Raw genomic sequence first — 21,563 nt, 5'->3', positions numbered from 1 at the left:
TACATGAGTAGTTTTCCAAGTTAATGGATGGATAGTTGAAGTTGCCCACTATGAGAGTGTTAGATTGGACCCTAATATTCTCTGGGATGCTTAGGAATGTGGAGTGTGAGTCTTGGGACATGGTTGGGGACCTATAGCAGGCTATGACCTGAATTGCTATCTTACCCAATGTTAGCTGCATGAAGAATCTCTGATTTGTTATGTTGGGCTACCAGTCTGGTGGTTTGTGCATTCTTTATGAATATGGAAACACCACTGCCTTTGAAGCTTTGGTCCAAGTTCTGGGGCCAAAAGGTGTGGGATGAGTTATAGCCTGGCAGTGCAGGGGTGAACCAGGTCTCTGTTACCTCTCAAGTGTACTTCATTATGAGGAACGTACCTCATTTGAGGTCTTAAAAAGTCCATGTTCCCTGAAGTTCACATTGAAAGGGTCTGTCACAGATTCAGTGTTAGGAATTTTTTACTGATATCCATGGTAAATAATAATGAATCGTATCCGTTCATTAAAAGATCTTTTTTTATAAATAAAACCATCATATTTTAACCATCCTATGACCTTCCTAATTAAAGTTGTTAGTAAGCTGTTAGTATTTGTCCCACATTTTGCCCATTTGTTCCACATTATGAGGGATAGTGTTCCTCATTTTGGCACTGGAAGGTTGAGAGCTATGGTTACAGCACAAATGTCATCAGAGGCCAGCATACTTTCTACATGCATTCCCAAATCTCTGACTACTGTTTCTGCTCTTGGGGTATATTATCAGTGTGGTAGTTTCTAGGAGCAGCCATCTTCACAAATAATATTCTTATGTATTTATTGCATTGAGTGTTAGACCATGGCTCTGGCACCAGTTATTAGTCTGTGTCAGGACTCCTTGGAAGGGTTTTGTGTCTTTGGGGATCCTATGATTGCACCAAGCTTACAATTGTTTGCAAACTTGGTCAATCAGTGGCCCTTGATGTTGGCAGTGACTTTAAAGAAGTAGATACCAAGAAGGAGTGAACCAAGCACAGAGCCCTAAGGGACACTACTAATAACTGGTCTCTTTGTGGAGTGAAACATCCTTATCCTAACATCTTGTATCATATTTGTCAGCCAACTGGCTATCCATTCAGTGACATAGGGGTTTATACCTAGTTTCATGCGTTTGTTTACAATATCTGAATGGGGTTTTACATTAAATGCTTTGGCCAAGTCAAGGTAAACAGTATACACCATTTTGGGTTCATCCATTGCTTTGGTGGTCTTCTCAAAGAAGTCCACCAATCTGTGTAGGAATTTTCTGCCCTTAATAAAACCAAACTGGGCTGGATTCAGTGACTGAAAGTTTCCAATGTCATTGGTTATTATCTCCATGGCTTTGTATATGATACTAGTCATACTTATGGGTCTGTAGTTATTAGGGTGGGTAGATGGCCCTTCCTTGTACAGAGGTGTAACAGTACCAGTCCTCAATTTGCCATCACAAAACCTGTCTGGAGACTATGATAAATAGTGATTCGTGTGGCCCTGACAGGTTGTGTTTCATACTTTTAAGGAGACATCCTGATATATTACTGGGCTCATTGATACAGTGTTGTTGGCCTTATAGAGTGCATTGAGGACCTGTTCCCTAGTGATAGTTAGGGGAGTGATAATCAAAGGTGTTGAGGAGTATCTGGGGGGAAGAGACTGGGTAAAATTGGAGCTAAATTTGACAGCCAGTAGATTTACTATACATTCCAAAATTCAGTATATGTGGCTCTATTTACGTTTAGTTCGGCACATTGTTGTGTGGTAACATTGAGGTTGCTGACATAGCAGAATGATTATCCTTGGACTGGGGGGCTATTTTTCACCACGGACTTGGTTTTTGTAGACTTGATTATGCCTCTGAGTTGTTTGTTTAAATTGATGACGGAGTTTTGATGTTGTTGGGCATTGTACCTCCTAATTTTTCTTCCTTTTGTTATACAATTTATTGAAGTTGTGATTCCGCAAGGGTGGCTTGTTTTTTTTTTTTTTTTTTTTTTTTGAGTTTGTTCCGTATTTATCCTGGCTATGTATGGCTATCTCAATGCATCTATTACATAATTTTACAAGATTTCTGTGAACAAGTCCATGTAGACAGCAGTATTCCCAGGGTTTGAAGTGAGACTTGTAATTTTGTCAGTAAGTTTGCCTTAGAATAGTTCCAGGGTTAGAAGGTATCCTAGGTTTTACTTTTATTTTAATGAAGACAGATGTTTGGTCCAACCTGACCAGAGGATGTTACATGGGGGGGGGGGGGGTCATTACAATAGAGGGTGGTACAAATTTCTCTCATGTTTGTTATGACCAGGTCCAGCATGTTACCACCCCTAATGGTGTATGGACTAGTTGTTCCAGGGTGTTTGTGGTTACAAAATTCTGGGCCTGCATATTTGAGATCATACATGATTCCTTTTTTGCAATAGGGTAGTTAAATTTGCCCATGCATATGATGTTGGCTTGAATGTGGAGCATTGCTATGGGTTTCCTGGGTCATAGGGAGGGACTTATTGCTTGCAAGGGTGTGGTATGGTATGGGACTTTGCCAATGCTAACTTGCATGTGGAGAAGCTCAAGCATGTCATACTGCTTGAACAGCCATGTGGTCAGTTTATTTTTATGTAAATTGTGACACTTTAATCTTTTGTCCATTCCTGTGCAGTAGCTAGTCTAAATGTGTGGTAAGCATTATAGCCCATAAGGCATGCTGCAGGGGCTCTTCCTGGCTTTAAACCATGTCTCAGTAGCTACACAAAATGTCTCCATTATCCAAAGTGATAAGAAATTGCATGGATTTGAGTTTTTTTGTTTATCTACTAGCATTAGATTTTTTTGGGGGGGCTAGTTTTGCTATTTGAGAAGGTTTTTTCAGGTTGGCAGTGCCTAAAAAGGCACTATTGGGAAGGGCAGTGTTTCAAAAGACTAGGGGGTCAGATTCAGACCACCCTTGGCAAAGACAGTGGTTGCTGACCATATCTTCCCTCATGATAAATACAGTACCCCCTTCAAATAACACCAAAAATTAAGCCAGTTATTAAAGTCAGTCATCTTGTGTTTATATTGTGGCATCATCTTTGGAAAAGGTAGAATGCTGTTCACTGTTACGCTCATGCCAGTCTTGGACATGAGCTCCATCATATCTCTCTTCATATAGTCAAGGTAGGTCTATTTTGGTCATTTACACCCATATGGACTACATCTGGAGTATGACTAAGTCATACTGGTACTTTTGGTTCAATGACCTGAATGTCTGCAAGATCTGGTAGTTCTTGGCCCCTGATAGGCTACTGACTTTGACTTCTCTCCATACTAAGCCTGGTGAGAGAGACATGTGTGTCTCACAATGGAGTTATCTATGACCAAAATAATGGGTTATGTGGTGGTTCAGTTTATGGGCTTAGAAGCTGACATGCCATAAAATGTGACTGTTTCATGGTGGGTGTTGTTTAGGCAGAGTGCTTTTGAGGTTGTTGACTGTTTTTTTTTGTAAATGCAATTTCTGGGAGGCCTTTGGGTTTAGGAAGATTACATTTAAGAGCCTCAGCATTTGTGGGTCATTGTGTTTGTTCCATATTGTACATAGTGGGAGTAGTATGTGCATTACTGACAACTCATTTGACATTTTAAGTAGGTGTACGTGAAAGCCTTGCCTTTAGTGACATTGTGCAAATACATGTCTGAAATATTGTATCAGTCTGTGAAAGAATTAGATGGTTACCAGTAAACATGAGGAAATTGTTACATTGTCTCAGGATGCAGATATCCATTAAACTGGCTACACAGATATTAGGAAAGTGCTTATTCATTGTTACAGATCTTTATTACATCATCTACAAGAGGATAGTACAATGGTAAGAGAGGAGATTACAGGTGGCTAGCTTGGGGCTGTAGGAGTATAGACTAACAAACAAAAATATTTAAGGCTACGTTCATGAGACTGTGCTCTCCAAGTCACAAACTAGTTACTATTTGTGCATGTAAGAACTGTGGAAATGCCAGAGGTAGTTTTATGGGGAAAATTTCAATTCAAAGCACCTGCATCTATACTGGGCACTGCTAAGCAATCCTGTGCAATGAGCAGCATCACTCAAATATGGTAACTTTATAGTAGCTGAGAAAGTTCAAAAGCAAAGCTATGAGCCTGCTTGCTAATCACAAACAACATATCTTTCCTTTCTTTAAGCAATCCTGCATTACAAAATGACTTGGGTCTACCCTTTTCTCAGCAGAGTGTGTATAGAGTGAATAAAATAGATATCAAAATATATACATTGTTGCAAGTACAAGAATACAACAGAACACACAATATGAGCATCTGTAGCATTGACTGAGGTGGTTTGCTATATATTTCTCCCACTTCTTGTTGTCATGCCTTAGTTTCCCCCTCTCTCCTTTTTTGCCTTTTTTCCTGGGTCTAAGGCAAGAAAGTCCTGAGGATTGCTGCATTCATATGATTATATGTACCACTTTGCATTCTAAAAATTTGGGTTATAAGTTGGATGTACAGTACAAGAGCTTGGTGCCCAAGCTTTTGTTTATTGGCCGGAGGCACTGTATCCTTGGCAGCATACTTCCCATATATAAGCAATACTGCAATAATGATCTACTCAGACATCTACTGTTATGGTTAGTTCCTAGATAACTGCCTTTATCTGCTCTGAGACAGATATCATTAAAACTTTAAAGAATACAGAGCTATGTAGGTGAATAACTTCACAAAGTGAGTACACTTTATTTGTTATACCTTGTTAATAATGTGACTGAACTGCTTCAAGAAGCCTTTTCAGTCATGACCTGGCCCAGTTAGGTAAATACAATGTACAAACCTGATATCACAATATATACATTGTTACAAGAATACAGCTGACAGCGGAATATAAGCATCTGTAACAGCATCAGAATGTGAGCATTGATTCAAGTATATAGAAGACAAAAAAAAAAGTCTTCTTCTTCTTTCGGCTTTTCCCGGTTAGGGGTCACCACAGCGGATCACCTGTCCGCTCATGATTGGCAGTGGAATTTTACAGTGTCGAGTTGCCAGCCCTGCACCCAACCTTCCAGAGAAGGCACACACACACATGCACTCACACTTAGGGCCAATTTAGAGTGTCCAATCCACCTGCAACATGTCTTTGGGATGTGGGAGGAAACCGGAGCACCCGGAGAAAATCCACGTGACCACAGGGAGGACATGCAGACTCTGTACAGAAGGCACCCCAGCTGAGGATCAAACTGGAGAACCTCTTGCTGTCAGGTGACAATGCTAACCACTGCACCACTGTGGCCACCCATCACTAATGCACAGTAATAATATAAAATACAACAATTGTATATAATAAGCATGTATAATAGATTAACATTTGCATCAATAAGGAAGTGACATTGATGTCTTGGGGTCCAGACTCCAGGTGTTTTCATTTTGAAACAAATTATAGTTATGCGTGTGTGTGTGTGTGTGTGTGTGTCTATGTACACAGATAATATATGGGTCTACTGAAAAATGGTGACTGACCCAAATGCTGATGTTCACAAGATTGACCACAAAAGGTTATCTTTGCAAATGTCAGCACACTAATATGCATATGCCAAACAAAAATCTTGGTACATGCAAAACAAAGAAAAAAAAACTAAGTAAAACATTGTTTTTTAGGGGCCCTGCTAATTATATATATTAACTCTGAGATAACAAAGTCAACTGGGTGAAGAATATTCCCTACCTGGGGATTATTAGTCTTGCACACCTGTTGACCATATGTGTAAATGATTAAATTCTGCCGGTTAGACAGATGGTGAGCAAAGGGGGGAATTGTCCATATTCCTCCATCTTTAAGTAGGTAAGTCCACTAGACACAATGCTACTTTTTCAGGTGTGAACCATATGATACAGCAGAACTGTGTGATGGGGGATGTCATAACGGTTAAGCCATTTACCCCACAGACACAAGGTACAGGATTTGTTTCTCACTTTTGAGGAAAATTGGCTAGGCTTAAAATGGTTCACAAGGCAGTTGGCCTAGTACTTAACTATGAACCTATGAACCTAAGTGATGTGCATATTCCACAGCTGACAATTTAAGAATAAGGGAATCAAAACCAAACCCACAGGATGAAGCTCATTATCACTATGTGCCCTTAATCCTCTGTGTTAACCTGCCAGCCAATGAGATAATGTCCAAATAAATTCCCAAGATAGAATGGTGTGTAGCTGCTATCTTAAAATGGGTAAAATAGGCTGCTGTCACTTTCTGTAGTTTATCAACACTGTCATTTGTGAAGCCTGATGATCTTTACATCTGTCTTTCCCAACTTTGCCTGCAGCCTCTGGTATGGCACATGCCAGCCAGGGTTTTATTTGGATTCGAGCTTTGAAGACACACTTTATTACTAGGCACACTCCTAACAGAAATCTAGCATCTATTCCCAGCAGGTACCTCTACTGGTATTTGAGAATCACCTGCCATTCCCCACACAGGACATGGCTATGAGCAAAAATTATATATGTTTGTATTATATTTGTCTCCTTTTATGCACACCAGTTAATAACACAGTAATATAATAATAATATTATGTCATTCTGTATGCTCAGTGTTTTGAAGATATTCTTGAAATAGACATGCAATATCTGATTGCTTGCCTATACTCTGTTAAAGCTGGGAGCACAGTGGTCAATCAAATTGAACAGTAATCTATTCTAATTTCAGATTCATCATTCTGACCTCCATACTATCAGCTTTGTACTGAAGCCCTGCCATTCAATAGCTCACAGGTAACATTAATACTCTTTTCTGAACTGATACAAAACAAACAAAATGCAGCAATGATTATAGTGTTAAATATTTATTACTTTTTTTTAAAAAAACATTTTCATTTCAGCCAGCTGTTCTGGAATCATTCATGAATCATAATTCCATATAGTTCAATAAAAGAATGTTGGGGCATTAAAGGGGTGCAGTACTTAGAATTACTGCCTCATAGATCCAGGATCCTTAGTCGATTCACAGACAGGAAGCCTTCTGTGTAGAGACTGCATGTCAACTCATACAAATCTGAGGTTTTCAATAGAGTCTCCTTAACTTTTGTTCCACATTTAAAGAAGTTTGATTAGATGAGCAGATGGTGCTCTATATTGCCTCTGGGTGTATTTGCATTGTGGATGTGATCTGCTTTACATTAACAACCCGTTCAAGGCTGGTTCCTGACTTTTAACCATGGTCCCTCATGAAACTGAGATAGATAGAGCAGCCTGCAGAAGTAAAATAGATGAAAATCATTTTATACTAAATTAATTTCATTACAAAATCTATTACTTTGAATGCTTTGAAGATGTGTGTGATATAGGACTAGTTTCATTCATTCATAAATACTGCATTTATCAAAACTTAGGAGTAATGAAATTTAAGTTTCTGAATTTCACTATTTAAGTAATGAACAGGTATACACAAAGGATGTAAACTATATAGTGCATATACAGGAATCAGACAGGATGGCCTTGCTACTTAACTAAAATGGTGTATAACTTGGAAGTTATAAGAAATTATATAATTGCAACGGTTTCATTATTTAAGGGGCACATTCAGGTAAGACAGCAAAGTGTGCCAAGTGAAGTCATCTGTTAAAGATTTATAAAATATATTTTTGTGCAGATGTCAGTTAGTCTAAGATTTACATTCTACAAGGCTATGGCAAAATAAATCGGGATGAGATATGATCTAAAAATAACTTATTCATGACAGAAAACAATCTATAATAGTTACTAAAGCAGACAGATAGGCTACTGAGTCATAGGTAATTTGTGGGGTAGAAAAGACATGGATTACTTGGAAAATTGCAGGACTGCATCCATTCACATCCTTTATTTAATTTTTACAAAAAATGGTCTCATTTAGGTTCAATTAATGTATAATAGATATAATAGATTGTGCAGGAGTGACAGGACTGCACAGAGAAAGAACAATGTCTTAAAAGAAATAATTAGCATCTATTAACTACCCTCACTGAACTGAAATATCCGTGTGTGTGTGTGTGTGTGTGTGTGTGTGTGTGTGTGTGTGTGTGTGTGTGTGTTTGTGTGTGTGTGTGCTTAAAATGATTGAAAATGCCAAATTCCACCATTAATTTTGTCTACACACTTTGGTTGACAAAACATATGGTTGACAGGTATGCAAGACTGACAGTTCCTAGGTAACCATTTGAAATGTTGGAACCCTCTAGAGTGAGTCCAGAAACAAGATACCGAATGGCTGAAAAATGTAATTCTAAGTACTACACATATATTAAGTATGAGATGGCCATTTCCTGGAATATTCCCTTTTCTCTGAGGTATGGGGATCTCAGACTTGGTATATGTATACTTTTGGGGGTGTGTGCATCTTGCCCTTTGCAAAAAAAGACATTTAAAGACAAGAACAATCTTCAAGATTTGCTCTTTTCCTGTGTTTTTTTTTTGGCTTGTTGGCACTCAGCCTTCTGTATAGCAAGCCCACTTGGTGTATGTGTAATTTTTTTACTCTGCTCTCCTGTTTTCTGCCATATCCAAAAGCTAATTAGTCACATCTGTACATTTCTTTATTTATTTTTGTGTGCATTGTATGTGCATGTGTGTGTGTGTGTGTGTGTGTGTGTGTGTGTGTGTGTGTGTGTGTGTGTGTGTGTGTGTATGTGTGTGTGTGTGTGTGTGTGTCTTGTAGTGGACTAGCATTCGGTTCAGAATTGGATCTCTGTTTTACACCTGTTTATTACCAGCTAAACTCCATTTTCTCTGCAGCCACAGATGGTATAAAGTGTGTATCCAAAAAATAAATGAAAGATTGTAACATTTTGTCCACGTATTTTGTAATTGTTTCTACCCAGTAGGGTTAAAATGTTTATATAGTGGTCTGCACATTTTTCCTACAGGACAATTGCAATATTTTTCAATATTGCAACAACAGTATTTTCATAGCAAGCAGTTTTGAGGTTTATTTGTGCCCATCTTTCTTTCAGCAGTCATCAGATGCTGCCTTTTGTTCTTATTTAGTACATCTGTTGTGCTGGAAATGCAACTGCTAGAAATCATGCAAAATAGACAGTAAGGTTCTATGTGAACACAATTTAACAAAAAAAAAAAAGTTTGGATACTTTTTGTAAACCCTTTGGGTTTTGCCCTCAGGGAGTCTGGCAGATGGCACAGATGACTGAGTTTATGAACTGTTAATGAGATACTTCCTGTGATCCCTCAGCCTCCATTTGTGTTACTGTGTGACTCTAAGGATGTAATTTACCAGAGGGTGTGCTCCTGGTCTGAGTCTGAAAAAGGTCCATGGACAAATACAAATACAGTTTTGTAGTGTTGCACTCCTTGGGTATTTATAAAATCTCACAGCATGCCCTACTTGAGTAGCCCCTCCCCCCCATTATTGATGTAGTGTTTTGACATGTACTCAAACATTCACTTATATCATATGCATAATTGTATGCCACAACACTAAACTGACACCTAGAGTTGAAAAAGTGGGAACAATGAACCTTAGAAGTCTTCAATTATTAATGTCATAACCATCATCTTATACAAAAGAAAATGCAGGAATATTATATTGCTTTTGAGAGCTGCCATTCTATCAATATGCACGCTGCAATATAAGTCATCAAAAAAGATGGATTAATCATTAAATGTTTTGCTAAAATTATGGTTTGTCACTCGCCTCACAATAAGTCGCTGTCCGGTTCGATTCTCAACTAGAGCGTTTTCTGCGTGGAGACATGTGTGAATTGGCGTACCTTCGTTGAAGGTTGTGCATCAGGGCTGGCAACTCGGCACGTAAAAATCTATCTGCCAATCATTAGCAGACCGGAGTTCCGCTGTGGCGACCCCTAACCAGGAAAAGCCGAAAGACACAACAACATGGTTTGTGTCATTCTGACTGCTTCAGCAAAGCCAAAATAATTGTGCCTATTTCAGTAAACAGAATAAAAACACATAGGATAAGTAGGAAGGATAGACCCCTCATACGCTAAGCACAAAACTTTACCCATAAACCTAATTAATTATTACAAACTACTTCAGGGTTGCATAATATGAATTTGGGTTAAACATTTCAAAAACTGAGTCCAGTCATTTAAACAAGTTCAGCAAGTCTGACCTTTCTGACAAGATCAGTAATGAAATGGGCAAAACTGTTTGATTTTGAGGACTAAGGAGTTGCACTGCAGGGTGTAAACAGAGCTTGACATTTTTATACATGACATTTGACAATAACATGTTACAGTCTGTATAACAGTATACCTGTGAGATTTCAAAAGTTAATGGACAACAACAGGTAGATCTGCCAGCAATGCAATAACTACATATTACTAATTTTATTTATTTTTTTCTAATCCTGAAATCTCTCAAGGTGACAGACATCCTGACATAATCTTGTTTTCTTAGAAAGCTACTTCTTACCCATAATGCACTGTGATGGCACAGGTGATAACATTTTTTTGCTCAAGTCTCTTATGTCAGATTAGATTTCCACTTAGAACAGCAACAGTGAGAAATATGGTAAGTTTCAGTTTACTCAGTGAAAGTGATAGTGAATGATTTGCAATGACTTCTACATATCCAACACGTCTTATACTGCTTGTCAAACGTGCTTTCTGAAGTGTGAAGAAATATCTCAGATAACATAGCCTTTTTAAAAAAATGGAATTTTGTGAAATTAGAGTTTTTGTCCAAGATGTGATACCCTCTCTCAGTCAAAAAGTGGGCCTGATATACCAACAAAAAATATTCCCTCACTTCTCTTTTCAGTTTTCATCTTTGCATCAGTTTCATGGTAAATGTTAGACAACATCTTTATAAATAATGAGTATGCACATATCATTGTATCCCTAGAAATGTGCCTAGTAATTTTAACAGTTTGAAAGCCATACTCGACCCTCCTCATAGAAATAGTTTGCATAGTAAGAGCTATTTAGAGTCAAGTGAGTGAGCTATTTTATACAGAACTTTTATATATCAGTCAAATGTTGTGTGTTCGTGCATCACAATATCTATCTCAGTAACCTTTATGACCCCCCCCCCCCATTTTGGACTGGTGTTTAAGTTATGTATAATTCTGAAGCTGTACATAGTATTCTGAAGTAAACACAATGCAATGATAACTGTCACAGCCCCTACCAATATACATACTTGAAAAGGAGAAAAGTAATCACTGAAAGAAGCTTTATTTCATATGATAAGACAAAACTATATAAGCAAAATTGTTTTTCGTGAAATATCGCCCAAGTGACTGATGCACCATAATAGAATTCTACCCTTTGATGAAGAGTGGACTTCAGGAATGGATATTCCTCCTGAGGTGCAGCAATCTTATAGCTGATACATTTAAACATGGTACCTGGTACAAATAGACACAGCTCATATGTAACGGTACCTGTAAAACAAAGAAAGTCATGTAAGATTGCAGAATATAAAATTGCTGTAACACTGGGTTGTAAACAATTATGTATCTACAGCATAAAACAAGGAAGTACTTGCTTCAGAAATTTTGATTTGTAAAAGTTAATCCTCCTTCCCTCAGCAATGCCCCTCTCCTGCTCTGTATACCCACATCAGTCTAACCTTCATGGCCCCTTTTTTACCATTTCCTTATCTTTATATGCATGAATTGTGAGACGTAAGACAGGTCTCTTAAAAAGTGTATAATAGAAGGAATATTCAGTATTATGCATAGGTTTATAGGTTCATAGGAAAGTAGTAGGCTAGCTGCCATTGTAGGCCATTTGAAGCTTAGCACCAATTTTCCTTTTGGTGCTTGAATTAACCTATCGAATTTTTTTAGAGGTTGGCCTTATCCATTCCTTGCTCAATTCTTCTTCTTTTTCTTTTGGCTGTTCCCATTTGGGGTCACCACAGCGGATCATCTGTTTCCATTTCTTCCTGCCCTCTGTATCTTGCTCCGTCACACCAACCACCTGCATGTCCTCTCTCACCACATCCATAAACCTTATCTTAGGCCTTCCTCTTTTCCTGTTACCTGGCAGCTTCATCCTTAGCATCCTTTTCCCAATATACCCACCATCCCTCTTTGGCACATGTCCAAACCAATGCAATCTTGCCTCTCTGGCTTTGTCTGCAGACCTTCCAACCTGGGCTGACCCTCTAATATACTTATTCCTAATTCTGTCCACCCTCGTCACACCCAGTGCAAATCTTAACATCTTTAACTCTGCACATCCAGCTCTGACTCCTGCCTTTTTGTCAGTGCCACTGTCTCCAACCCATATAACATAGCTGGTCTCACTACCCACTTGTAGACCTTCCCTTTCACTCTTACCCCTAATGAGAATAGAACCCATAAGTGAAATAAAGCATTCACGAGCTGCACAGGGGGAAATTCTGTGATTAATTTTCTGTTTCCCATCCATAGACTCAAATTGCACTTGAATTTGGACAAGAACGAGTCTTGTTTTACATGGATGGGTCTGTTCCAGAGCAGTGGCGTACTCTGTTATATACATGTCCCTCCAAACCATTCTGTTGATGTTGTATATGAGGGTTTGTTCCCAAGACTGAATATTTCCGATGCCATTTGACTTGATGACATGCAGTAAATCCATCAGTACTGGGTAAGAGGATGCCTTATATGCCAGACACAGGTAATTTCTTTGCAGTCTGCACCTCTAATGCATCAGGCTGCTTCACCAGCCTTGATGTGAATCTCTTCTGGAAGAAGATTGAGATGCTGCCACCCTTTTCCTGTCCTATGCAGTAGTTGGTCTAAATTCATGCTCTTTACCATTTTAATCCATGTCTCAGTCACTACCGAGATGTCCATGTCTGACAAAGTGAGGAGGGCTTGTAGGGAGTGGAGTTTCTTGTTCAGGCTCCCAGCATTGATGAGTAACACCTTCATATTTTCCTTCACTTGTATTGTCGGTAGGTTTATCAGATTATCATTGCCTACAAATGACACTAGAGGGGTGGACAATAACTTTACTAATAACCAAAACCCTAGAGAGGAGAGATGCAGGCCATCCCTGGAGACACATCATGGGCTGTTAATTGTATTGTCATAGGCTCATAAATATGAATCACCTCCAAATGACATCTAAAATAAGCTAATTATTTAAATCTGTTTTTTGCTCATATTGTGGCCTCATCCTTGAAGAAGTTAAAATGCTGCTCAGTGCTAGGCTCGTACCTGCCTTGGGCACATAGTCTGACAGTTCCATCATATCTCCCTTCATATAGTCCAGGTGAGGTATACCTCAAGTCATCGACACCAGCATGAACTATGACAAAATCATACTGATACTTGTTCAAGGACCTGACTGCATGCATGATCTAATGGACCCTGACTAGACAAGCTACTTACTGTCACTTTGTCCTTGTTCAGACTGGTAAAAGGTACATCTGCATGTATGAAGTCACTTATAATATGCTTGGTTGGGTCAATGCCTGCCTTAAGGCTCAGCATCTATGATGTTGGGAATCCTTGTGCTATATGAGGAGGTAAGCTTAACTTGCTGAGTGTACTTTGTGCCTGTGTTGTATTTTGGAGATCTTTGCAGTATAGGCAACTTATCTTTGGAACTTCAGCATATGATGGATTATGTGTACTGTGATGGTGTTGGAGAAGTGTGATATGTGGTGTACTGCTGATGATTTTGGTGTCTGAGTTCACTGTGTTGTGATATTTTTGCCTCCAAGGATATTATATATGCACATTTCTCATGCATTGTGGTATGCTGCTTGAGAAATAGATGATCATCAGACAGCATAAGAAAGTTCTTACACTGTCTGTCAAGATACCCCTCTCAATCAATTACAAAGTGTTTTCCTTTATTATAAAATTATGTAAAATAGGCAAGCAACAAAACGTCATGCATAATATCTAAGCACATTACAAATCTAGACAGTTGCAATGACAGCTTAAGTTCCTTACTCACATCTCCTAATCATAGCTGACGTTAGGCACCCGCTGAACCTGTGGCCTCATGAAGCCCCCGATTATCTCCCTGCATACAAGAGCCCCCACATGAATCAGCCATGGGTTTCTCAGTTTCCTCTGCTCTTTGCCACTTTGCTCAGTGCCTCCTGGATGTTTTCACAGCTGTGTCATGTCACTCATGATTACTTTTTTTTTTTTTTGTTAAAATTGCCTGTAACCTGCACTCAATCAGGTCCTCTTCAGTGAAGCAAGGGACCTGATTGGCTCTAGCAGCCAGGGAAGGAATTTTTAGTTTTCTGATTGGTTGCAGCAGCCAGCCAGGGAATAATATATATATATATATTTTTTTTAATTCATGGAGGCAGAGGGTATGCCATTTGTGTCTACTGCCAAATTTTATTTCTCTTTTACAACAGCAGTATCATTGTCTTCCAGTGTTTCCAGAGATTTCTGCCCTGTTAAAATAATATAAAAACAGGCCCAGTCATTGGAACAAGGCTTCTCTTGCTTATGCATATGTATATTTACACATAATCACTAATTAGAGCAAGTAAATAAATTAACAATACACACAGATATTTCTAACCTAGAAAGAGTGGTACTATACCTCAATCACAAGCAGTACTTTTTCAAATGTATTTTTTAACTGTGTTTCTTTATAAAATTTAACATAAAAATGTACTGTTATAAACAGTCTTGTTCTACCAAACATGTCCAAGCATTGCAGGCAATCTCTAGTGGTCACATGATGTTCCCAACATGGTAGACTATAAGTGGCAAAATGTAAGAAAAGGAAAAAAAAACATGGTATGGGGAGCCCAAGACAGAGGGAAACAGGGGGCAGAACTGGAATATGTGTGTGTGTGTGTGTGTGGGGGGGGGGTGAAATATTTGTCAATGCCTAGGGCACCCTTTCACCTAAGTCCAACCATGTACATAGACTTGTTGTAATATAGTATTGTTACAACTAAATGGCAGTAAGTGTCCCTTCATGAGTTAGGCTAACATAGTGTGGTACATAGGCCTATTGTAATGTAACAGCATTGTAGCTTACAGGTCAGTCTGTGTGTACTACTTCTAAAATGTTGCAGCATGAACTAAAAGGTTGCTTAGAAGAGGTGGCAGTGACAGGGTGATACAGACTGGAAGTGCCTAGGAGGTCCCCAACTTGAGATTTGCCGGGGCCCCAAAATGATAACACCGGCCCTGCTTCTAATGTTGTAAAGTGTCTTAGATCTATCCAAAGTGAAGCTATTGAATGTTTACATTCTATTAAATGTAGTCACATACGGCATGCTTCAATTGTTCAGATAAATGTACACTACAATGGAAATCTTTCAAAAATAGCTGATTATTCAATCCACACATCACCAAATCTCCTCAGTCTTCCAAGTTGTAATAATCATTACTTGTCTGATCACAACATAGATGAGGGAGGATGGCTATTTATACCCTATCATTTTTCATCATCTGTGAGTGCCGCACCTTAAGATTCTGTTTCCACCATTTTCTCATAAGTATTTAACCTTATATAAAATAAATACAACATTTCCACTACTTCTGTTGTCAAATCATACATATAACAGATTACTCCTCATTACAAAAGTATGTAAGACATTCTTTTAGGGCAGTGACATATATTTATATAAACACATTATAATCATATTATTTATCCTTCCCATAGATATAGATACTTAAAATATTCTTGTACGCACCAACTGTATAAAGCAAACCTGAACCACAATCACTTCCCATCATGCTTAGGGCATCATTCTGTCATACTTCAAATGCATATTAAAAATGTGTTTTACAAAACATCCCCATTAACCAAATCATAAATCATGAGACAGAGAGGTATGCATTAATTCCAACTTGATTGAACATTCAAATATTCCCACATTATAATGCAGTTTTTTTAATGTATATAATCTAAATTTTAACCTCTTTCAGTGTCACATATCCTTCATCAACACACATGAAAACATATGTTGTAAGATAGTAAAAAGGTTTTCATTAACACTTTTGGCACAAACTATTAAACATATTATAAACTTAAAAAAAGTTGTAAGACAGCTTCACTCCTCTACTTGCATCTACTGGAAACATGTTTATAACCCCTAGCTGTTTCAGACAAATTCTTAATTTAAATTAATTTGTTAAACAGAATGCATATTTCTTAACACCCCTGATGTTCGGTTCAACAAATGTTATACAGATCTTATTATCTAATCCTTATATCGCCAAATAGTGATGTTCTACCTTTCAACCATCATAGAGTAGCTACAGTATAAAATAGCATTACATTCTCCTCCCATTCTAATCATCTCAAGCATCAATATTCATTCTTCTGGACTGGTGTGCAGCCATGCCAGTATGGAAAACAGTCTCTCCTTTCCACTTTAAATATTCCTTTCCATCCCATTCATGTTCTGCATCTGATGAACGCACATACTGTCTCCAGGCTTAGAAATCCCAAAGTCACAGCGGTTTCTTCATATGAAACATAACAAAGGAAGTCTTGTTATTTTAACCATCACTTTTGTTAAGGTTTATATATCACCAGTCCAACTGAAAGAAAAGCCACTCTGTGCTCTGTTTATACATTTTAATGGTCTCCACAAACGATGACTGTAATGTCTCCGGGCAGGCAGTCCTTCCTTGTTGTCATAGCTGCTACAAAATTTGTTCAGTTATGTAACATGGCACAAACTAGATCAAAACAACTCTTGACTTTCCATTTTTTATGCCAGTTTTAATCATTGGCATCTGTACTGCTTTTTCAAACATGAATGAATTTTTCATAAAACCAGTCCACTATGATATTTCTAGTTTTCACATAATCAATTAAATCTGGACTTTCATGTCTTTCCAACAATCCACGCAATCTCAGACCTTTATCCTCCATCACAGCTATTCTACACATTCCACTGTTCCTGCCATTTTATCTGCTTTAGCTCCATTCTCACCTACTTGATACTTAATCAGTATCATAGCAATTTGTTGGCCATGTGAGAAGTAAATATTGCCAATGGTATGTACCTCCACTCACCTCACATAACCAACCAACATACCAAATGTTGTTAAGTTATATCACCTTTCTTTCAGCAATGTTTTTACTCCATCACATTAAGCTGAATTTGCTTCTTTATATCAGCATCACAAGCTTTCACTTTGGGTTCCACCTCTTGATTTGTGTCACCTCCCTTCTCTTCCTCAAAATTCATTTTCCGTCATACTTAATATATTTGATTACTCAACAAATGCTACTTTTACATACTGCTGACACAAATTCTGCCTCAAACAACAACAAAAAAAAACAAGATTATTTGTTTTAGATATATGGTGTAACTCAAGGAGGCTACTAACTTTGAAAAGAACTACAGGACGATGTATCCTTCTAATTCACTTTTTGAGTAAACATTAACATTTTTAATAGTTTTATCTCTGTACCACATGTTTATGAATGATGGTAATAGGACATGTTAAGTTACACAATTATCAAATCATTGAAAATAATCTATTTACTTTTACATTTGTTAACCAGGTTAGGTGGACTGCTCTGAAGAAACTTTTTAGTCACAACCCAGGCCATAAGACAACATAAAACTGAAATTACAATAAAGAAAGAAATCAAGGTGGTAATTATAAATGTTGTATTTTGCTTTACATTATTACATTAACGAGGTAAAAAAATTAGGCATCATAAGTAAAATATTTGAAAAAATACCACTGTAAAAATCTACATCACTGATACAATAATTGAAAAACAATTATGTATGTTGCAATATTTATAAAATACAAAAACAATTATGTACAAGTCACAGAATTTGAAACATATGATAGCACAAAATGAACATACACAAAGGTGTGGTACATAATTAATAGAAATGTTTGTGGAGTTAGAGTGGCACAGTTGGTAGTGTTCTTGGCTCAAAACACAAGGTTTTCCAGTTCAATTCTCAGGTGGGGTGACTTGTGTGTCAAGTCTGCATGTCCTCACTGTGTTCACTTGGGTTTTTTCCAGGTGATTCCAAATACCTGCAGTAGTTGGAGAGGACAACCCAAACTGGCAGTGTGTATGTGTGTGGTATGGAAGAATGAGTGTGCATGTGTGTGGTATGGAAGAACAGCGACAGCAAGGGAAGCTACTCAGCAGTGTGAAAACTGTCTCTGGATAATTGTCACTGTTGCTGTGACACCCCAACCCCATATGCAAAAATGGGAAAAAGGAATTGTGGACTGACTTGCAGATTACAAACCAGTAACAACAAATACAAGCAATCCAAAAACTGAAGGTACTGAAGACACCAGGAAGCCAGTGACAAGTTTAAAAATTTCAGTACCTTCAGTTTTTGGATTGCTTGTATTTGCTGACTTGCAGATCAGTTTGAGGGTGGTACAATGGCAAGGTGGATAGTGTTGTCAAGTCACAGCAAGAGGTTCCCCGGTTCAATTCTCAGCCGGGGTACCTTCTGTGTGGAGTCTGCATGTCCCTCCTATGTTCATGTGGGTTTCCTCCAGGTGCTCCAATTTCCTCCCACATTCCAAAGACATGCAGTAGGTGGATTGGACACTCTAAATTGGTGCTAGGTGTGAGTGTGCATGTGAGTGCGTGGTGTAGAAGAACTATCATGGCAGGGCTAGCCACCCAGTGGTGCAAACCTTGGCTCTAGATGACCCAATGTGTGCAAAAATGGGAAAAGGGGGTTGTGGATGGATGGATGGATGGATGGATTGATGGATGGATGGATGGATGGATGGATTGTGGATCAGTCTGAGCAAGTGAAAATTAATGCAGCAAAGATACAGTGGCCCAAATGTACATCATCTCTGACCACTGCATTATTTTCATTACAAAAGGAGTCAAAGGAGCTGAACTAACAATGTTTGTATAATGTAGATAGCAACATGTTACATTATCACAGATACATATTTTATCCTCATACCCTGGCTTTATTTCTCCTTTTTTCACACCCAAGAGGTCACAGCTTCTTGCAAACCTGAGAAACCCATTGTCCTGATCTGTGTTTTTTTCAGTGCCATATACTATACCTGTGTCTTGCGCTTTCATTTGCTATTTCTAGGACAGAATCAACATGAACTACTACAACCTTTTTGCCATTCAGAAAAACAACAAAATAGGCACTCAAAAAACAAAACTTATAAGCTAAGGAAATGAATTTGCCAGTTTAAAGTTATAAAATAAGCTATTTTTCACAGTTTATGATTTCTCCATTTACTCGTGCAATTTATGTATGGTTTTAGACAAGCAAACAAATCAACCACTAACAAACTAATTATAAGAACCGAATTAACCTACTTCAAAATGTTTCAAGTTAGCAGCTCTCTGCTACCACTCCACAAACATAATACTTTAAATGCCTGGTACCATGCAACAAAAATCATGCAGGACTACAGTAGCAAAGATAATTAAAATAGCATGCCAATAAATCATTATTAATAAATCCATAAGTACTACAAAGAAAATCTGGATCCTTCTACCACTGGGATTTAGAGGTGTACAGGGTAAGCTTAATAGCAGTTCAGTTCCAAATATTAGCATAAGTCTTGCTCTGAGAAGTCGTACCTGGTAATAGCCCCCCACCCATAATTTAACAGTCTCTTACTTTCTAGATATTCTTGAGGGGGCTGAGCTTGTAGTATGCTTCAAACATTTGTAATTATGCATACACAATGGTATGAGCTATTTAACACTTAATATGTTTTCAGGGAGCCAAAGTGCCCAGCCTGGATTATGTTACTGCAAGCAGCCAGAACTATGATGACAACAGTCATCTTTAATAAAAGAGTAGTTAGAAATTCTTTATTATAAAAAAAATTCAAAGAGCAAGGATCACTATAAAATATTAAAATATATCTGTACCTTAAGGACATCTCCAACTACAGGTATTAAATTCACTAAATTCTCAAACCCATAAAAGTAATCTCAAATGAATAATAGGTACACCTCTTTGCAAATCCTGAGATCATGTGAATCCCAGTTGCATAAAGATCATGATCAGTCAGAAAACATTCTGAGTTAACTAGTCCATGCAAAGTACAATTAGCCAATGTCCAGAATTCTTGTCTACAGAGATATTCAGACATAAAGTATACCTGTCAGGCAATAACAAACAATCCTATGAGGTTACATCAGCTACATCAGCTGATTCATTTGACAAGCTATTCCTAGTCTTATCCCATCATTCTATAAGTGGGTAATTTTTACTACTATCCCCTGCTCTGCTCCATACATACTTAACAGCCAATGTACATATTGTACTGGAAAATGATATTGCACTTCATAGCTAGCTGTTTCACTGATGAATACCCCTGTATTACAAAATCTTATAGTCGCAAATACAAGAAAAAAATAAGCTTGACTACCCCCCAACTGTCATTTTACCTTGTAGACATAATTTCCAGACACAAAAACACCAGAAATTTGCTTTATATTGAGAATTAAGATGCTGCTGCTTCCTATTAGATCTTTGTATGAAAGATGAAAACCCCCGTAAAAGGCTAGTACAGCTGGAAATGTAATATTAGCCTTATGCCTTTTTCAATACAATGTATATTTAGGTACATTTCATATTAAGTTTGCATCAATGGAAAATTATTTTCTGAATGGTCCAGTTCTCAATGTGAGTGCAAGCATGAATTGAGAATTCTAATATGTCGGTGTCTTGTCACTTGTTTTAAATACAGTTTAAAATCACTTAAACTCAAAATATTAAATTTAATGCACAGTTCCTGCATGGAAAATATATTTTTAGTGAAAAGCCCATGGATTGCAAACTGAAATCTTTTAGTGTCAGCAGCCTGCAATTTGCTCACTTGATTTACTCTACTGTGACAGAAGGAGGTACTGACAGCACAGCTAGCTGGAATTTTGTAAATAATTATGTCATTTGTGAATATTAAACTAATTTATACAAAATGCTGGTGTTACAAATGTATTAGAGCTGTATGTCATGTGTATATAAAACTACTTTGTACAGATGTTTGTGCTGAAAAGGTATTTGTAAAGTGCTTGTGTTTAAAATGTATCCACAGTGTGCCCTACTGGAAGAGAACAGAAATGTACATGCACTGTTGTAACTGTTTAAATCTATGTATTTTAACAGAGGAAACTGGAAAGTTAACCTCAGTCCAGCAAACTTTAGAAAAATATCTGAAAATAAATTACTTTATAGGCTAGGCCATAAAGAGGCTATCTCTCAGGTTTCAATGCAGCTAGAGAGACAAAGTCTGTACTAGGAAGATTTCTGTATTGTCTTTAGGGTGAACTAATTGCTACTATGAAACCATGAAGGGATGCAATTGTTTTATGACTTCCAGCATCTGCCAAAGATCTGAGCAAAAGCCCTTATATGAGTATTTTTACAGGTAGATGCTAAATACTGCCAGCTTCAGCAATGGGAGTTTTACCTGGAAACTAATGGGAGTTTTACCTGGGAACTAGTAGTCAGATGACAAGAAATGATGTCATCCTTTAAGCTATCCCAGCAGTAATATTTTAGATATTATTTTGAGAAATCTCTTAGTGAGACAGGGCATTCTGCATTCTGTCTTTTACCTGACAACAACAAGAAGAAACATTTAAAACATCTGCCTTGCGCTATAGTAAGTAAGTTTCT

Source organism: Protopterus annectens, chromosome 10.part0, assembly GCF_019279795.1.
Source record: "Protopterus annectens isolate FY-2018-M chromosome 10.part0, PAN1.0, whole genome shotgun sequence".
Taxonomy (NCBI): Eukaryota; Metazoa; Chordata; order Ceratodontiformes; family Protopteridae; genus Protopterus; species Protopterus annectens.
The sequence above is the reverse complement of the archived record's forward strand: the minus strand, read 5'-3'. Positions refer to the sequence as shown.